Below are 18854 nucleotides of genomic sequence, written 5' to 3'. Positions count from 1 at the left end.
GCCCCTACAGGAGAGGCTGTCGGGACAGGGGAGCAGCCCAGCCGGCTTCCCCGGGTGAGCAGAGTGGAGGGCCCAGCCCTGGGGCACAAGGAGGCTCCCCGGGGACTGTAACCTGGCCTCCTGCAGGTCCCGGGGGAGAATAGCACCGGAGGTAATCACACCTCCCAGCTTTTCATCTCAGCATCTTCAAAGCACCCATGATGAAGGGGCGGCCCCTTTGAAGTTGTACCCAGTCACTGTAGCTCCGAGGCTGGCACGGCCCAGCCTCTTGCTTTCTCCTCTCCTCCCTCTCATCAAAGCCTCTCTGGGGAAACCCTGGACCCTGCCTCCCTAGCTCCCCACCTGCAGTGAACCTCTCTTTCCCAATGGCAGCCCTCCAGGGTAGCTGGCCGCAGCCTGGGATTTTGTAGAGAATCTGACCCATGTTCCTAGGAACTCCAAGGAAACTGGCAGTAAATCCTTCTCTTTGGCCTGCTTTCACTTGCTTGTTTGTTCGTTTCAGCTAGGTAAATTAGAAGTGGGACTCGGCCTCACCTACATGGGAGGGACAGGGGTGTGTGTGTGTGTGTGTGTGTGCACGTATGTGTCTCCACTCAGGCTCTTTTCGCGGCAACCTGTAAATCATCACCAGCCACATCCCTGATTTATACACACACACCCCAGATGGCATCCGAGAAACGGCCTTGCTGATGGCCACTGATGCCCTGAATGTCACCACCCCTACAAGAGAGGCTGTGCGAAGTCGGAAGCATTTTCTCTTGCTGCCCGATTTTCCTAGTCCCCTTTGGGCTGGCATGGGTCCCGGGTTCATGTCACAAACATCCTGTGTGCCAGGCTGCTCTGGTGTGACCTTGGCCTCTCTGCGCCTCAGTTTCCTCATCTGTCAAACGGCAGTCACTGCTGCTTGCTGAGATGACAAAGAGGTTAGTGCATTGCTGGCTCCGAGTGAATGCTCAATAAATAGTAGTTGTGATAAAGGTGATAGAGAGCACACCCCCGTGTGTCAGGTGCTGGGAATGCAAAGATGATTACGATCCGGTCCTTTTTTGCCCTCCATTTATGGGAGCACTGTTCTCCTGACTTCCAGAAATTCTCTGTGCATTTTAAATCATACACACACACACACGCATACGCCCCCCCAATACATATGCCCATATGTATTTGCATTAAATGTGACATCCAGAACTTACTGTCCTTTGTGACATTTGCTTTTTTCCACTTGATGACATATCCAGGGGAACTGATATTTTATCAAGGACCCGAAAGGAGGGGCAGAAGGAAACGGGGCGGAGATAGGAGTCGGGAACATGTTCCCGGTGATGACAACAGCAGCTTCAAGGTCCGACGCTGCTGGAAATAGAATCACTGATGGCAGATCAGAATCAGCCCCGTAGAGCCTGTTTTTGTTTTCAGTTCCAGACAGGAGTTTCACGAAGGGCCTTCTTACTGTTTCTATTTGTAGCTACTAAAAACAGCACACACTGAGTGCCCGTAACATGCCAGGTCCTGTGCCAACAGCCTGACTTGTGTTATCTCATTTAATCCTCACATCAGCCCTGCAGGGATGGATGGTACGGTTAGTGGACCCATTTTACAGAGGAAGAAACTGAGGCTCGGAGAAGCTAAGTGATTTGCTCAAAGCCTCGCAACCTATCAGCGGTGGAGCTGGGCTGTGAACCCAGTGGTTTGGCCACTGCACAGACCAAAGGCCTCAGAAAGAGCCGCCCCCTCCAGATGGCTCTGTCCTGGTGCCTTCGGTGTCTGCTGTTGAAGTCACACGTCAGCCCTTGTCCTTTCCGGGTGACGCTGGGAGAGCCACTTAAACGTCCTGAGCTGCTGGACATCTGAGGGTTTTCCTCCCCAGACGTCCCCTTTTCCTTAACAGACCCTCCCTGCCCTCCCAGTACTTTGGGTTCCTTAGCGGCTGACTCCACCCCCTGGCGCTGGGGGAGGGCCATGATCTAGGCCTGGCCAATTGGAGCACTGCATCTCCTGGCTACAATCATTGGCTCAGAGACTGGAACATGACTCAAGATGGGCCAATCAGAGGGAGTCCTGGGATCAAACTTTTTGAGACTTCTCGAGAAAGAGGTACTCTGCCATCGTCGCTGTGGGGGGCGAGAATGCCCGAGAACGAGGTCGGCGCGTGCGCGCGAACGTACACACACAGGGACGCACACGCGACAGAGAAATAGTGTCCCAATGACCCTGCGGGAAGCCTCCGGTCCGGCTCTGCCTTGCACTTCTAATTAAGCCCATCAATTCACTTTCTTTGTGTAACTGGAACTGGGTTTCAATCTCTTGGCAAACAAAAGGGTCTGACTCAGGTAAAAAGTTAGCTGGGTCTTCAGTCACATTCTGTGGACGGCAGCGCAACCATCAGCGGTGTGCACAGTACTGGGCTGACATTTTCACATACATTTATCGGGACAGTTCTGCCAGATGGGCTGTTCTTACATTCCACCTACTTACTGATGGGGAAACTGAGGCTCCAAGAGGCAAAGCCACATGCCTAAGGTGCTTTGCCTGCCACACCATGCTGCCTTTCCAGGGCACCAGGCCAGGTCCCCCACAGCATCCTTGGGGACAAGTTGGAGACACAGAGGCTGCAGGTAACCTGAGTGCTCTGGGCTCTGGGCCGCTCATCAGCTTGCACTGCTGAGGCCTTCGCTCTTCTGGAATCTGCACTCCCCTGCCAAATGCTAGGAGTGGGTTTTGGATGTGGAGATAATCCAACCAGGTCCCTACCATTGAGAGGTTCTCAGATGCACAGTGAGAAGAAAACAGAAGGAAACAGTAGATCATTTATTTAAATAACCTTTGTTCTTATTTCGGAAATATTACATGCTTTTGCCAACAAATTTTGGAAAATACAGGGAAACAAGGTGGCTGGGGAGGGGGAAGGTAACCAAACCAATATTTATAACCCTGCCACTTAGAAGGACCCACTGTTGCCCTGCATCCGGCTCTCTGCTGTCAGCATAGAGCCTGCTTCAGATTTCAGATCATCTGTCTCCCTCCCCCGCCCCCTGCACCTCCCCGCCTCACGTTCTTTCTCTCAAAAATAAATATTTAATAAAAGGACCCACTGTTGACATTTTGTCATATTTCCTTCCAATCTTTCTTCTAATCTTTTTTTTTTTTTTTTTTTTTTTTTTTTTTTACAGAGTTCAGACCAGGTTGTCATGCAAATGTATTACTTCCTTTTTACTCATTATGATTCCTAATCATTTCCCCACGTTATTAGAAATGTGTAAAGAGGCTATTTTAATACCTACACAATATGCCATTGTATGGATAGGCCGGAATTTACTTCACGGTTCTTTGATGACTTTCAGGTTATTTCCAAACTTTCTGTTGTGGAGAAACGAATTCAGACATGGGGAAAATAGGGGAGGGATCGAGAAGGAACCAAAAGATGACCTCTGGTACGGTCTTTGAGGGAAGAGTAGCTGTTTGCTGGAGGTGGAAAAAGGCATTCTGCCTTCAGTACCCACTGGGCACGTGTAAAGATGACTGGTGGGTGGGGAACTGTTATAATTGTCCAGAGATAAGGGGACCGGAACCAGGGCAGTGACCCCATGCGTGGAGGGGAGAAGGGACCGACGTGAGCAGCATCTTTGAGCCTCCGTGGATGGGCAATTGCATGGACTGGGGAGGAGGCAGAGGGGGTGAACACTGATCTTCATTTTGGAAAGCCTGGGAGAGAGAACGAGGAAAAGCAGAGAGCAAACAACCAGGGTTCCCACTTCCTCCTGCGAACCTGCCGTGTCACCCAGGTCAGGTGACTTTCTGTCTTCAAGCCTAAAAATACCCACGACTTGTCTCTGACCCCACCAGCCTAGGGCCTCCGTAAGTTGAGACCCAAAAGTTAAGTAGGTACCCTTGACGAGCAGGGGCTGAGAACCCGAATTTGGGTGCGGTTTGGCCCCAACACTCTGAAGGGGTTGGCGGAGGTCGGAATGTGTCTGCTTTGTAAGCTTTCTACGCTAAGCATGAGAAATCGCGAAACCGGGACCAGAACTTTGCCCTGGAGAGCTGGAAAGTCATACACAGATGATTATAACGCAACCAATAAGGCTTGTTCTGTGTGTTGGGATAGCCGTGAGGAACTTCTTACCTGAGGCTGGGAAAGAATTTTTTTATAGGACTCTTTCTAGAAGGTATTCATTAGTGCTACAGATACCTTTTGAGTGTGTTCTCTATGCCAACCCCAGTATTAAGTACTGGGATTAGATCAGGAAACAAAAAGAATGTACATCTTTGTCCTCACGGAGCTTTTGTGCTACTGACGGAAGACAGAAAAACAGGCAAACTATCTATTAAGATAGAAATTAAGCGATAAGGGGGAAAATAGAGCATAGTAAGAGGGAAATCAGGAGTGCATGTGAGGGACTTGGCAATTTTATTGGTGTGGTCAGGGAAGGCCTCAATGAGTGAGGAACATTTGAACAAATCCTTGAAGAAGATGAGGGAGGGACCATTTGGATATCTGAGGGAACAGTGATCCTAGCAACTGGAACAGCCAGTGCAAAGGATTTGAGGCAGAGTGTGCTTGGCTTGTCCTAGGAACAGAAAGTGGTCAGTGTGGAGAGAAAGAAGAGGTGGCGATGAGGTCGGACAAACCTTGGTGGATAGAATGTCAAATCAAGCAAGGCTTTGTGAGGATTTGTAAGGACTTTTGCTTTTACTCAGAGTAAAATGGGGGAACAATGGGGGTTTTTTGAGCAAAGGACTCCCGTGTTCTGACTTGGGTTTTAAAAGAATCCCTCTAGGGGTGCCTGGCTGGCTCAGTCAGTGAAAAGTGTGACTTTTTGAGCTTATTTATTTATTTTGAGAGAGAGTGTGTGTGTGCAAGACCACGTGTGTGGGGGAAGGGCAGAGAGAGGAAGAGAGAGAATCCCAAGCAGGTTCTGCTCTGTCAGCACAGAGCCCCATTTGGGGCCTGATCCCATGACCCATGAGATCATGACCTGAGCCAAAATCAAGAGTCCGACGCTGAAATGACTGAGCCACCCAAGCATCCCTAAAAATAAAATCTTAAAAAATAATAATAAAACAAAAGAATCCATCTTGCTCCTATACTGATAGAGACAGGGATGAGGTTAGAATAAGAAAACAGGTTAGGAGAACATTGTGATAATCTTGGTCAGTTTGGGCTGCTGTAACAAATTACCATAGACTGGGTGGCTTATCAACAACAGAAATTTATTTCTCATAGTTCTGGAGGCCGTAAGTCTGAGATCAGGGTGCCCTGCCAGTGCGATTGGGTTCTGATGAGAATCCTCTTCTGGGTTATCGATTGCCAACCTTTCTATTCTCACATGGCAGAAAGGCTAGAGGACTCCCTGGGATCCTTTTTATAAGGGCACTAATCCGACTCATTAGGGCTCCACCCTCGTGACCTAATGACTTCCCAAAGTCCCCACCTCCAATACCATCATACTGGGAGTTAGGATTTCAGCATATGAATTTGCGGGAGACACATTCAGTCTATAACAAGAATATTGCTGTGATCCTTGGCAGAAACTGGATGAGGGTGTTAGCAGTGGAGATGGGGTGGAAGAGATTAGAGTCTAGATATATTTTGCAGGTAGAGCCAAGAGGATTTCCTGCTCCAGTGGGTAACGGAGTGGAAGGAGGGATTCGGGGACGACTCCAGGAGTGCTTTCCCTGAGCACTGGAAAGACAGAGTTGCCAACAGAGGCTGCGAGGGTGTGGGTTTGTATGTGTTTGGAAGGCACGCTGACTTTGAGATGTCTTCTGGACCTCAAGTATGAGTTTTTTTGTTTACTTATTTATTTATTTATTTTGAGAGAGAGAGAGAGGCAGTGTGAGTAGGGGAGGAACAGAATGGGGGGAGGGAGGGGGTGGGTAGAGAGAGAATCCCAAGTAGTCTCCTCACTGCCAGGGGAAAGCCTGCGGGGGTGGGGGGTGGTGAAACTGAGCCACCCAGGCGCCCCATCAAGCATGGAAGTGTTGAGTAGACAGCTCAGGAGAGGAGTCTGGGCAGGGGATATAAATACATTTGGGGATCTGAGCACACCAAGGCCAGAACTTGATTGGATTTTTTTCAGTTAAGTGGGTAAGGTGTAGACCCGGCAAACAGCAATGGGATAGGCGGCTTGAATGACCTCTGAAAAATTTTGCTGGTTAGGCTGCCTAGAGACAGGCGGGGCAAGAATGAAGCGCCTCTGTGAATTGGCACGGGAAGAAAAAGTCTCGTTCTCTGCTCTGCAATTTCATCTCGCGTGATTGCATATAGGACTTCAGTACACGTTAATTCCGCATTTCCACAAGCAGCCTCACTCGACAAATAGCCATTATATATTGTTCCATCTTCAAAACAGGCCCAAATGGAGGTAATTAGGGTTAAGAAAAGTGAAGCGCCAGACAGCCTGCGAGGGTCGGGGACAGACCTCGGAGCCCACGACTCTGTCTGTGCACCCGAAGAAGCTCTGTGGTGGGCAGGGTTGGGGGGTCGAATTGAGGTGGGGGAGACGACTCTTGAGGGTTTGTTTGCGAGCGCCGGGAGAACCTAGGTCTGCCGCACCACCCCGCGGAGAGCTGGGGGTTCCGGGCGCGGCCCCTTTAAGGCCGGGCGGGTGATCTCAGCGGCGAGTTCGCCGCCCCGCCCTCCCCGGAGGCGTGCTCAGCGCGCAGGCGCGCCGCGGCGGCACTCCGCTGGGCCCGGGACCCGCCGGCGGCGGCGAGACACCGGGGCTGCGGCGCCGCCCGCCCGTCCCGCCAGGAGAGTCCGGCTGCCGCGCGCCGTCCGCACACGCCACCGCCACCGCCACCGCAGCCATGGGCTCCTGAGGTACCCAGCCTGGCCGGCCTCGCGCCGAGGCCCCGAGGGGGGTGGCTGCGGACTCCCGGGGGCGGGGGCTGCTCGGTCTTGGAGAGGCCCGCGCGGGGAGCGCCCCACGGGTCGCGTTGGTCGCAGGTCCCGGGGGGGCGGGGAAGGCACGAAGGTGGCCGGCCCGGCCGACGAGGGAGGGGGCGTCCGCCGCCCAGCCCGTCGCGCCCTGCGCCCCCTCCCCGCCCTGCAGGGTCGCCGGGCTGCCCGTGGGTGTGCCTTGGCCCCCTCCTCGCCAACGTGGCAGGCCCTCGCCTGGAGTGTAATCGGACCTGCCTGTGGGGGTGGCGGGGGGAGAGGGAAGGCCGATGGACAGGCCCTTTGCAAGTGGGGTTTGTGTGTGCCCGGTGGGTGTGCTGGCGCCTGGCACCACCGAGCGGGGGAGGCATCCGTGCCCTGTGAGGGTGGCTGTGATCTGGGAGTATGGTTGGCCTGGCCAGGCCTTCGGGGATGCTTGCATGGAGGGTGTACACGCCTTGCATACGAGCCAGCTGCTTGGAGGGGCACCGAGGCTAACCTAGGGCTCAAAGGATATTTGTTTGGAAAGGGACCGTAGAGGCTGCTGTAGGGTGTATGTATCCATCCCATGGGTTGTACATTTCCTCTCTGGGCACACTGCTCAGGTCTAGTGCTAGTTGACTCCAGGCCATGGCAAGGCAAGAGGGTTGAGGGAGGGGCATGGGTATCTGTTCCCAATTCACGTTCTCCCTGGGGTTGTGCCAGGCCAGATAGCATATACACATATGCATGGGTGTGCCCGCACGCCCAGGGCACCATGGCGCAAAGCAGGCGTTTGCACACCTGATACCTGGGTGTGAGGTGAAGCCCATGTATTATTTATCTGACTGCCGGGTGTTTCGTGTAAGGAAAGAAGCAGCAATCTGTGCCCTGGAGGCCTGTGCGCTGCGGAGCCAGCCAGGCAAACAACTTCACTTGCACCTGCAGAGGAGATGCAGGTCTCAGAGGTGTGACTTCCTTCACGGGAACCGTGGGGTGGGAGGGTCCCCGCAGCCCGAGCCGTGTGCCCATCTGGGCAGCCCTTGGACCCAAACTATTGATGCCCTGGGCTTCCGGGAGCTCTCAGGTTGGTGGAGGGGATCAAACTTAGAAACGAGTAATCACAATGAAGTGACAAATATAAGACAATAGAGGGAGTGCAGTGTGGGTTCACTGCTGGAAGAGGGGGACCATGGCCAGCAGCAAAGATCCAGCACATGCGGACGGCTGAGCTGAAGCCTGAAGGATGACGAGCATGCGTCTGATGCTTTGGTGTTTACCACATATGTTTTCCCAGTTAATTTTCTCAGTGGCTGTGTGAGTACAGAGCCGTCGTCATCCCCGTGTGCACTTGAGGAAACTGAGACCCAGGGACAGCACATGACTCACTTGTCTGTGGTGCATGGCAGACCTGTGTGGAGCTGTCCTTGAGCCAGGACCTCTCTTGCTGCCGGAACTGGCTGCCTGGTAGCTGATTGAACATCTACGTGCTGGGCACCGTGCTAGGGGCGCAGGTGTCTGAACATGAATGGGGCCTGGGGCCTGGCCTCAGTCCTCCCGGTCTGCTGGGGAGATGGGCATAGACAGTGACCCCCATTCAGACACCAGGGCCCAGTAGCCCGTTCGGGTGGAGAAGGCACCGAATTCCCACCCCACCGAGGACCACAGACAACCCGGGGTACCTTCGTGCGCCCGTTGGGGTTCCGGGTGTGTTGTAAGTTGCTCCCACATGGTGGTGGGCTATACGGAGAGCCCCTTCTAAAGCTCTCCAAGTGGGCGGGAAGGAGACCTTGAAGGCCGAATGGGTGCGAGTGAGCTCCTTGTCCCACTTCACTCGTGTCGGCCGACTCCTGTGGAGTTTGCTCCCCGTCTGCCTTTGAGGTTTTGCTCCTGGTTTCTGGCGGGCCAGCCCAGCTCTCGCCCCAAGAGGGGCTCAGTGCTATTTCCAGTCCCTGCTGTGCTCATTTCTCCCCGTACATTCCCTGGAGTGGAAACAGCCTCAGTCGGGCAGAGTACAGCCCTTCATTGTTTTGAAACTGAGTTAACAGCGAATGCCCTTCTCGCTCTGTGGGGCATTTAGGCTGGGAAATTGGTGCGCGAGTTGTGGAAGGCCCGCAGCCGGGCCCTGGGAGAGCTCTGTGTGAGGCCTGCCGTGGGCCTTCACCGCGGCGGTGGTGGTCAGCACTTGCTGAAGTCCTACTGTGTGCGGGGCTCCTTGCTAGGCCTCAGGGCACAGAGGCCTGAATGGTGCCTTCTAAAAGGCTGTGGTTGGCTGAAGGAGTCCAATGTGTAACAAATATGCAAGACAGTGCTCTACTTGTGGTTGAAACAGAGGCCCTAAAGGGGTGCAGAGGACAATAGGAACAACAGCTTGTTTATTAAGCACTTACTGTGTGCCAGGCACAGTTCAGAGTGCTTTGATGAATTACTGTGTTTCATCCCCCCACCACCTGGTGAGGTGGGATCAGTTACCTTCCCGCTCTGCAGAGTCAGCCTAGCGGGTTCAAGCGGTGGTAACCCTACGGTGTAGGTGTGCCAGAAGTCTTCTAGAAGCCAGAAGGTTGAGGAGCCCCTGGACAGAGTGTGGAGGCCTGGGATACCTCGCCTCCCAGACCACAGTGGCCACAGTGGACCTGGGCATGAAGGTCTTTGAAGGCCCCCCCGCTAAGGAGTTTGAACTTGACCCCCCCCCCGTGTGGTCAGCAGGGAGCCCCCGGAGGTTGCAAAAATGAATTGAGGTCCCCAGCCGTGGGTTACACACGTGAGGGACAGTGTTACCATCTTTTCTCCTTCCCTTATTCCTGCAGAGAACTCCGAGAACACCTGACCTCCCTCTCTCCTTTTTTGCTTTTCCTCCGGACGCTTTTCCCACAGGCATCCTTTTTATTTTAGGCCCAGCTGCCTTCTCCTTTTCTTCCAGCAGCTTCTGGGTTTGACGACCCCGTGTGACCCCGGACAGGCTCTGGAGCCCGCTGTTGCCTTGGTGTGTGCCCTCCAACTGACTTCTGGGACCGGTTGTGAAGTGGCTCCACTGGACCGGAACCCGAGTTCCCCCTGGCTGTCCCGGGTCTTGTGGGTCCCCACTGACTTCTCAAGCCGTAGATCTGGAATGAGCGTGGGCAGCTCCCTTTCCCTGCGGAGAGCTATGGTGGGTGTGCCTCCTCCGCAGGCCCCCACGCTCGGCAGCGCCATAAATACAAGCGGAGGGGCGTGGGGACGGAGCAGGAGCCGGAAAGCTGGGCTTAACTACAGGTCCCATGCGTGAGTTCACTGGGGAGACGCCTGCTCTCCCTGCCCGCTGTGCAGGATGTCCAGGGGCCAGCATTCACGCAGCTTCTCTAGACCCCAGGCCCCGGGGCCGAAAGATGAGGACCCATGGCGTGAGGCACCCGCATCGCATCGGCCTTGGGAGCTTGGGGTATATAGGACATGAAGGGAGGAGTCAGAAGATTTCTGAAGTGGGTGCCTTGGGAGAGGAGGCTGAGAATTCAGTAAGGGGACGAATGGGCACTGACAGCACAGGGGAAAGAAATGCCCCTTTGGGCACAGGGGTGGGGGGTGGGGCGCGGCTGAGCAGTCCTGGTGGCCTGGGAGACCTTCAAATCGGGAGACGTTCAAATCCTCACTCTCTTGTTAGCCCTGCGGGGCCTTGGGCAAGTCGCTTACCAGGTTCTAATTTCTGTTCTTTAAAAGTGGGGGGAAATGACGCAGTTTCCTACATCTGTAACGCGGGAGTAAAAATAGTGCAGCCGTCACGCAGCTGTCATGACCTCATGTCTGCACGGAGCTCAGCACGGCATGTGGCACATAGTACATGCTCAGTGAACACTGGCTTTTATTGTTACGTTACAGGCTGCTCAATTTATTTACGCAAGAAGTATTGCTGGGGTGCCTGGCTGGTTCAGCGAGGAGGGCGTACGCCTCTTGATCTCAAGGTCCTGAGTTCAAGCCCCACCTTTGGTGTGGAACCTATTTAAGAAAAAAAAAAAAACGTATCTAAAAAAACCAAAGAACTGTGTGTCAGTGTGTCAGCGCAGGGAGCTGAGTCCTGCTGGGGAGAGAGACGGCAAACGGGAGCCATGACAGTTGTCGTGGGCACTCTGAGGGAACATCAGGGCATACCTGCCTGGGCAGGCACTTTTCTGATGAGGTGCCATTTAAGCTGCTGTCTCAGGTAAGGAGAGAAGGCAGGTTCCAGCCAGAGGGAACAGCATGTGCAAAGCAGAGGTCTGAGTTCCTGTCTGTAAAGTCATTTGGCATCGGGTCTTAGCACCTGGTGGACCTTCAGTCAATGATCATCGAATGTGATCTTCTCAGCCTCAAAGAGGACAGGAAGGAGAAGAAGTAAAGCGGGAGGGCGCTGCGGAGAGAATTGGATGGTCTTGAAGGTTTGGGTTTACTCCCGTTCCCTCCCCTCTGCTTCCACCGGTACCTGAGTGCAGTGCCGCTAAGCTACCAGCGTCCTCTACAGGGACCCGTTCTCGGACCCTGCTTTGTCTCAGGACTGGGCAGGGGAGGGTGGTGGGGAACACCTCAGGCAGAGGGAGTTGAGATGCCAGAATTAGGTTGCACACCCAGGCAGCGTTTGTTCACATCTCTGTTGCTCCTGTGCTCGGGCAGAACTTGGAAGGATGATGTGTGGCCTCGGTTGGTCATTTCCAGTCTTGGGTGAACGATGGCTCGGTGTCTGCACAATGCCTTGCACAGAGTAGGTGCTGAATAAGTTTTCGGCTGCCCAGATGAACGACCGCGTGGGTTAATGTCATTGCCACTCAGGATAAAGCTGGAATTATTCTCGAGAGGTGACGGACATTGAGGCCAGGATTAATCAGAACAGGATTGTTGATTAGGACCAAGCTTCCATCAGGAGCCGATGGGGCACATGGGAGGTCTCGGATCCGGGAGGTCCGGGGCCTGGGCTGAGAGGCAGGAAGCCCCGCAGTCACCTCCTTTTCCTTCTTCGCTGGGGCGGAAACCAGAGCGGGAAGATCCCACCCAGAAAACCTTTGTGCCTAACCTGCCTCACTTCCGCCTCTACTATGTTTTACAAAGTCACACGCGAGTCGTTGAGTATTTAACGGAAAGTTTGCAGGGGTGATCTCTGTCTTTCAGCCTTTGGAAACAATAGGCTTCTCTTGGTTTGGACAACAGTATACTTGTTGATTGTAGTGAACTTGGAACACAGAAGATTAGTGGGTAAGAATAAACATCACTGCCAGTTTCATAACCAAGAAATAGTCACTGTTGACGTGGGGGCATATTTTCTTTCTAGGTATAATCCGGAATTATCTCGTTGTTCACATAATGCCAGCTCATAAGCATTTACCCATGAAATTAATAAGTTAGCCATAGATACAAAAAAAAAGTTAGAGAAGTTAAAAAACAGAACCCCTGGGGCACCTGGGTGACTCAGTCAGGTAAGTGTCCAACTTCGGCTCAGGTCACGATCTCAAGGTTTCGTGGGTTCGAGCCCCGCGTCGGGCTCTGTGCTGACAGCTCGGAGCCTGGAGCCTGCTTCGGATTCTGTGTCTTCCCCTCTCTCTGCCCCTCCCCCGCTCATGCTCTGTGTCTTTGTCTCTCAAAGGTAAATAAATGTTAAAACAAAACAGAACCCCTGCTGCTGTATCTGGTATCTGTGGGAAAGATGATGTCCCCACCCTTTTTGCACTAGGATGGCACTATGACTCTAAGTGGCAGGCAGAAAACTGCATGGACGTCAGAGAACTGGTGACCTGGGGCAAGTCCCTTGCCCTCTGTGGGGGCTATTTGTACCCGCTCTACTCACCTGCCGTGTGCCGCAAGGCTCAGGTGAGGTCCGTGGTTATAAAGCCTTGAGCTCCCCAAGGGGAGGGCCTGATTTAGAGTAAGAGCAGGTCACGTGAAGACGGGTGTGTGTGTGTGTGTGTGTGTGTGTGTGTGTGTGTGTGTGTGTGGCTTCTTTTCCAACCTGCAGTTTGCTTGCTGATCCTTCTGAAGACTTCGGTCTCCTCGCTGGTGACCTGTGATCTGTGGAGTCTTGTGCCTGCGTCCGTGGGCGGTTCCTGGATAGCAGGGACAGCCACCCCCACCTCAGGGTGGGTGGGGTGAAACCTCTACAAGTTACTGCATCTGTCACAGCGAAGGGATTTTCAGATCCGACGGCCTCCCTGCTCTGGAGGTCATGGTGGAGTTTGGTACTTCGGTACTTGATATTTTTCTCCTGCTACAGCTTCTGTGGACGGCCTGCCCCCGGGGAGGCCCTGCCCCGCTGGCAGGTGGCCGAGAACCTGCGCTCTGCTGGGCCGTGCTGTTCCCCAAAGCCCTCTGGGTCACCATTTACAGGAAGGCTCTGGGGGAAAAATAGCTATAACTCCATGGCTGCTGCTGCTATAGCCACTGGCAGAGCCTCCTGGTCTTTGCCTGTAGCGCTGGGGTTTTTCATTCTAGAACACGCAGAATCTGGGATTCCATCAACCGTCATTTTGGGAGCCTGCAAAGCACAACAGTGGGTATTGGTGAAGGGATGTGTGTGAGGGTATTAATATTAATCAATATTAACCTCCTTTAAAACTGTTTCCTTATTTCTGAGAGCGAGAAAGAGAGAGCGTGAGCTGGGGAGGGGCAGAGAGAGGGGGAGACAGAGAATCTGAAGCAGGCTCTGCCTGGGCTGTCAGTGCAGAGCCCGACGTGGGGCTCAGGCTCACGAACCGTGAGATCACGACCCGGGCTGAAGTCGGACGCTTAACCCAACTGAGAGCCCACCCGGGAGCCCCAACATCTTAATACCAATGTTACTAATCCTCACCAGAATTTGTGTAGGGCTTTGCAGTTTGCAAATCACATTCCACATAAATTATTTCTTTTAATCCTCCCGGTGGTCCTGGAGCCTTGGAATTATTGTGCCTATTTTGGAGCTGGATAGACTGAGGCTCAGAAGGGTGAATTTGCCTGAGATCCTGTGGAGGGAAGCTCACAGGTTTTCGATTTTTATCCTGCGCCCTTGCCGCTCTGAGTGGCCCCCCAGCACAGCTGTGCTGTGAGACCCTAGATTTACTAAAACAGTACGCGTTGCCTCTACAAAGAAAGGTTGATGCGCTGTGCATTTGTTAGAAGAATTTTAGCGGCAGTAACCTCAGTGCATTTGATTTATAGGAGTTCCTGGCCCTCTGGTCCACTGGAGCGGAGCACGGGCCGGAAGCAGGAAGGTTGGTGAGGGTTCTTCCTCTCGAATGCTGTCTTTGGTTTGCCAGGAGGTATCTCCTCCCGTGTTGGGGGTAAAAGACCATTTCCTTCCCACTTCTCCGTAGTTGAGCTGGATTTGTGCAGGGGGGAGGAAACCCTGCCCTGCCCGCTGTGTTTACCCAGCTGTCCTCACAGGGAGGGCACCAGGCATCCAGAGGCCCGCCTCCGTCCTCCTCCGGCTGCCCACTTGAAAAGGAGGGTTTAGGCGGCCATTTTGGTCAGACACATGTCATGTCACAGGCCCGTGGTAGACACAGCAGTGAATGTCGTAGAGCACGAGCGTGCCTTGTGTGGCTGTGGTGTCCCTGCGGCCTGGACAAGGGAAGCACCAGGCGCTCGTCACTCGTTTGGGATGGCCGGGCTGGAGACGCTTGGTCCTCTCGGGCTCTCCACTCCCACCCCTTCCCGCCAGGCCTGCTCTGTGGCCTGCTCCTCCCCTGGGCCCTGGCACCTATGCCCAGGCGGACCACTTATGGCTGGGTGTTCGTGGTGACTCCGGTCACCGTCCACCCTTCCACCTGCCCTGGGGCCAGGGCATCAGAGCCTGTCTGCGCTGGGAAGGGCCGAGGAGCTGAGCAGCTCTGGCCCTTCACCCACAGGTGAAGAAATACACGGGGAGGAGGGCGCTGGGCGAGCAGAGGCCGATGCGCTCTGTCTGCCGAACGGGGCTTTGCTCTACCGTTTCTTCGTCTGGGCACTCTTACAACTACACGTCGTCAGTGTTTTTCCTAACAATTAGGCTTATTTCTTGATGAGGATTTAAACGGATCCCGTCTCTCTGGCAACATTTTCAAAGTCACTTGTACGCGTTCACCCAGCCGTTTGGACTTCCAGGAATTCACCCTACAGGTGTTTTAATATGGGGGCGAAGGGATCTATTGGAAGATTAGTCATTGCTGCCTATTTGCACTAGCGAAAGATTAGAAGGAGCCTAGCGTCCATCCACCGAGGGCCGGGAACAAGTTATGCTGCGTCTAAACCATGGAATACTGTGCGGCTGTGGAAGATAAGGTTGAGACTCCATGCGTGGATACGGAACCGTGGCCGGCACAGTCTGCTGTGAAAGAAACGGGTGCAGGGCAGCATGTCTGGTGTGCCTCCATCTGTGTAAGAAAAGTGCACTTGCTTATGTGCGTACATGAGGTCTCGAGGGGTCTGCACCGAGTCGGTGGTTATGGTGCCTCTGGGTTCGGGCTGGTGCTGGGAGGCTGTTCGCTAGAGACCCTTTGAAGCATTTGCATGCCGAGTCATGGCGATAGACGATTTTTTTTTTCAAAAATTAAATTAAGGAAACAAGAACCGGAAGAAACGTATCCTTACATCTCGCCCGGTGCGGGATTGTCAAGGGTCTGGCCACTCCCTCAAGGACCTGCCAGCCTCACTCAGGCTCCTACCACCATCGAATCAAAAATGCACGCTTGGAGCCCCGGGGCTGGCTCGGTCTGTAGAGCATGCGACTCTTGATCTCAGGGTCATGAGTTCGAGCCCCGTGTTGGACACAGAGTTTACTTAAAAAACAGACAGGGGCGCCTGGGTGGCTCAGTCGGTTAAGCATCCGACGTCGGCTCGGGTCATGATTTCGCGGTGTGTGAGTTCGAGCCCCGCATCGGGCTCTGTGCGGACAGCTCGGAGCCTGGAGCCTGCTTCGGATTCTGTGTCTCCCTCTCTCTCTCTCTCTCTCTCTCTCTCTCTGACCCTCCCCCACTCACGCTCTGTCTCTCTCTCTCTCAAGAATAAATAAACATTAAACAACAACAAAACAGACAACAAAAATGCATGCTTGGGTCTCACAGAGGGGACCAGCTGTGAGGGTTTGGATGTTTCTTGGTAAATACGACCCGAGCCCCAGCCCTGGAGAAACTAGTCACCCCCTTCCTCTGAAACACTGCTATTGGCTGGCTTCTCATTTTATTATTATTTTTTATTTTTAATTTTTTTATAAAATGTTTATTTACTTTGGGGGGTGAGGAGCGGAGAGAGAGCGAGAATCCCAAGCAGGCTTCACGCTATCAGTGCGGAGCCCAACGTGGGGCTCGATCTCACAAACCACGAGATCACTACCTGAGCTGAAATCCAGAGTCCGATGCTTAACTAAGCCACTCGGGCACCCCTGTCTTGTCAGTTTAAATCCTTGCTCCGATACGCTCGCTTCTTAACCTCTGAAACTGGCAGGGGCTTCCCCACTGACAGCAAAATAAAGTTGAACTCAGCCCTGGGCCTTCTAGGCCCTCTTTCCTGGGCCCCTTCTTGAGCCACACTTGACTAGTTACTTTTTCCTCTGTGCGCCTCCCTGACTTCCCACCTCCACGCCTCTGCCCGTGTAGGTCCCTCTCCCTTCCTGCCCTTCCCTCCCTAGCAGTCTCCGTGTGCCCCGAATCCTGTCTGCCTTTCAAGGCCTGGCTGCGTTTCCACCCTCGTGGCGCCCTCTGACCTCTGTGGCTTCTTTATCTGTTCCTCTCGGCTGGCAGGTAAGCCTCTTGACATTGTGTCCTAGGTATCTGATTCCCCGCCCGGCTGTGGGCTCCTTTAAGGCGAAATCCAGGTGAGATTGGAAGCTGTTTGGGGCAGGGCCTGGTTCACCCCTGCGAACCTCAGTGCAGCCGGGCCGAGCAAAGCAGGGACATCGGTCTCGTCTCGGGCCAGAGTGCCTGCATGCGAACTTTCCTTGCGTCCTCATGAGAACCCCTGGGGTGCAGCTGCCATGATGCCCCCTTACAGATGAGGAAGCAGGGCAAGCAGCAAGAAGCTGGATTTGGGCACCCATCTGGCCGCCTCTAAGTCCTACATTGCGTCAATTTTTTCTGTCTCCTCCCCCAAATCACGAGTAATACTGATACCCTGGGCTGACTCACAACCTGTCGCCCTGGCCACAGACAGCCTTGTATTATTTGACTATATTTTCTTCCCCACCAGACTATGAACTCTTAAAGGATTAGAGTCTCGTCTGAGATACCCTTTGGACTTAGCACACAGAAGGTGCTCAAAGATAAATATTTTTATACTTAAAATTTTTTTTTAATGTTTTTATTTATTTTTGAGAAAGCACAAACAGGAGAGGGGCAGAGAGAGGGGGAAGGAGGATCTGAAGCGGGCTCTGCGCTGACAGCAGTGAGCCCGATGTGGGGCTTGAACTCACAAACTGTGAGATCATGACCTGAGTTGAAGTCAGATGCCCAACCGACTGAGCCACCCAGGTGCCCCAATATTTTTCTACTTTTAAAGTTTTTAAGGAGGTTAACTTACTACGTATAGTAAAATACATTAGTCTGGGCACCTGGGTGGCTCAGTCCGTTAAGCGTCTGACTTTGGCTCAGGTCATGATCTCATGGTTTGTGAGTTCGAGCCCCATATCGGGCTCTGTGCTGACAGCATGGAGCCTGCTTTGGATCCTCTGTCTCCCTCTCTCTGCCCTTCCCCACCCCCTCTCTCAAAAATAAATACACATTTAAAATAAATAAAGAAAATACACTAGTCTTAGACCTGTAGCACAATGAGTTTTTACGTCTGTAAGTACCCATATAAACCATGTGCAGATCAAAGTTGCAGAACATTCCCAGAGCCCAGAAGCCTCCCAGGGCTTCCTCCCAAGGTAACCACTACTCACACCTCACCGCTAGTGACTCGCTTTGCCTGGATTTGACCTTTCCAGAAATGGAATCTCATAGAAATACTCTGAGATTCGTCCAGATTGTGACCAGCAGTCCTTTGTTCTTTTTGCCTGCTGTGTGGGGGCCCACCATTTGAAATTATCACCATTTAGCTATCCACTCCCCTGAGGATGGGCACTGGGCTTGTGTCCCACCTCTTGCTGTGTGCACAGGGCTGCAGTGAAGGTTCTTGTTCTTGTCTGCGGGACACGTGCACTGGTCGGGTGAACCCCCGGAGGAACGCTGGCTCCCCCAACTCGGCACGAATCTGCAGGAGTGAAATTCAGGTTGGGATTTCTCACGGAGACACCTGGGGCAAGAGCCGGGTTCCTTGCTCAAGGCACCTCCCGGGTCGGGGCAGGTTCAGGGGTCTTGCTTGGGCAAGCCTGCTCACACGGGGCAGTAGGACAGTTGAGGTTCGTGTGTGTGTGTGTGTGTGTGTGTGTGGTGCTGAATGGGGTTTAGCTGGCTGGAAAGGTGGTCACATTTAAGGGGACATAGAGTCAGGCTAAAGAGGCAGAGCTCTGGCCCGTCTGTTCGCTGTTTGGGAGAAAACTAGAGTGATTCAGATCTGACCTGGTATGTATTAAACAACAATAACAACAACTTAATTACAAGGCCGAATGAAGTCAGCCCTTGCTGACGAATTTTGGATGGCCTTGTTCGCTTAGATTTCTGCTCCACACGAAGGATAGCTACATGATTGGAGGATTTTTCTCTCGTGGTTGGGGGGTTCGTGGGAGCTTGGCCCCGGGAGAAGGGGGAGAGACGAGGAGCCATTGGAGTGGCCTGGCTTGTGGGTGTTGATGAAAGGGAGTGGGGCTGAGAGGGGACCCTGCCCCCTCGTGAGGGCACGTGACCCTCTTCCCAAAGGCTGCCCAGACAGAATTGGCCAGCTCCGGCGCTCCGTTCCTCTAATCCCCTCTGGTGAAGGGCCAGGCTGCGGCCTGCTGACCTGCTCTGATGTGGGTCAGCCTCCCCCCCAGAAGGCAGCCTCCCCAACGCCCCGGAAGTTCACAGAGCCAAACGGCCCCAGGAGGCAGGAGGGCTGTTGTCACTGGCAGGTGTTAGAATGGGGCAGAGTGGCCAGTTCAGATTAGCAATTCCTAAGTTCTACTAGTGAGCTAAGA

At 53.6% G+C, this 18854-nt stretch overlaps 1 protein-coding gene across 1 annotated transcript in view; it reads left to right on the top strand.

The window, feature by feature from the left end:
- The first annotated feature begins 6673 nt into the window (after positions 1 to 6673).
- The window catches only part of TMEM184B (transmembrane protein 184B), a 49296-nt gene continuing 37115 nt past the window's right edge, over positions 6674 to 18854 (top strand). The window contains exon 1 of the mRNA XM_019446871.2: positions 6674 to 6820. The gene's annotated coding sequence lies outside the window, so the exon portion shown is untranslated. The remainder of the gene's footprint in view (positions 6821 to 18854) is intronic.

Source organism: Panthera pardus, unplaced genomic scaffold (genome assembly GCF_024362965.1).
Source record: "Panthera pardus isolate Hobbes unplaced genomic scaffold, ASM2436296v1 HiC_scaffold_6, whole genome shotgun sequence".
Taxonomy (NCBI): Eukaryota; Metazoa; Chordata; class Mammalia; order Carnivora; family Felidae; genus Panthera; species Panthera pardus.
Note: the sequence above shows the minus strand (reverse complement) of the source record. Positions and strands in the feature narration are given on the sequence as shown.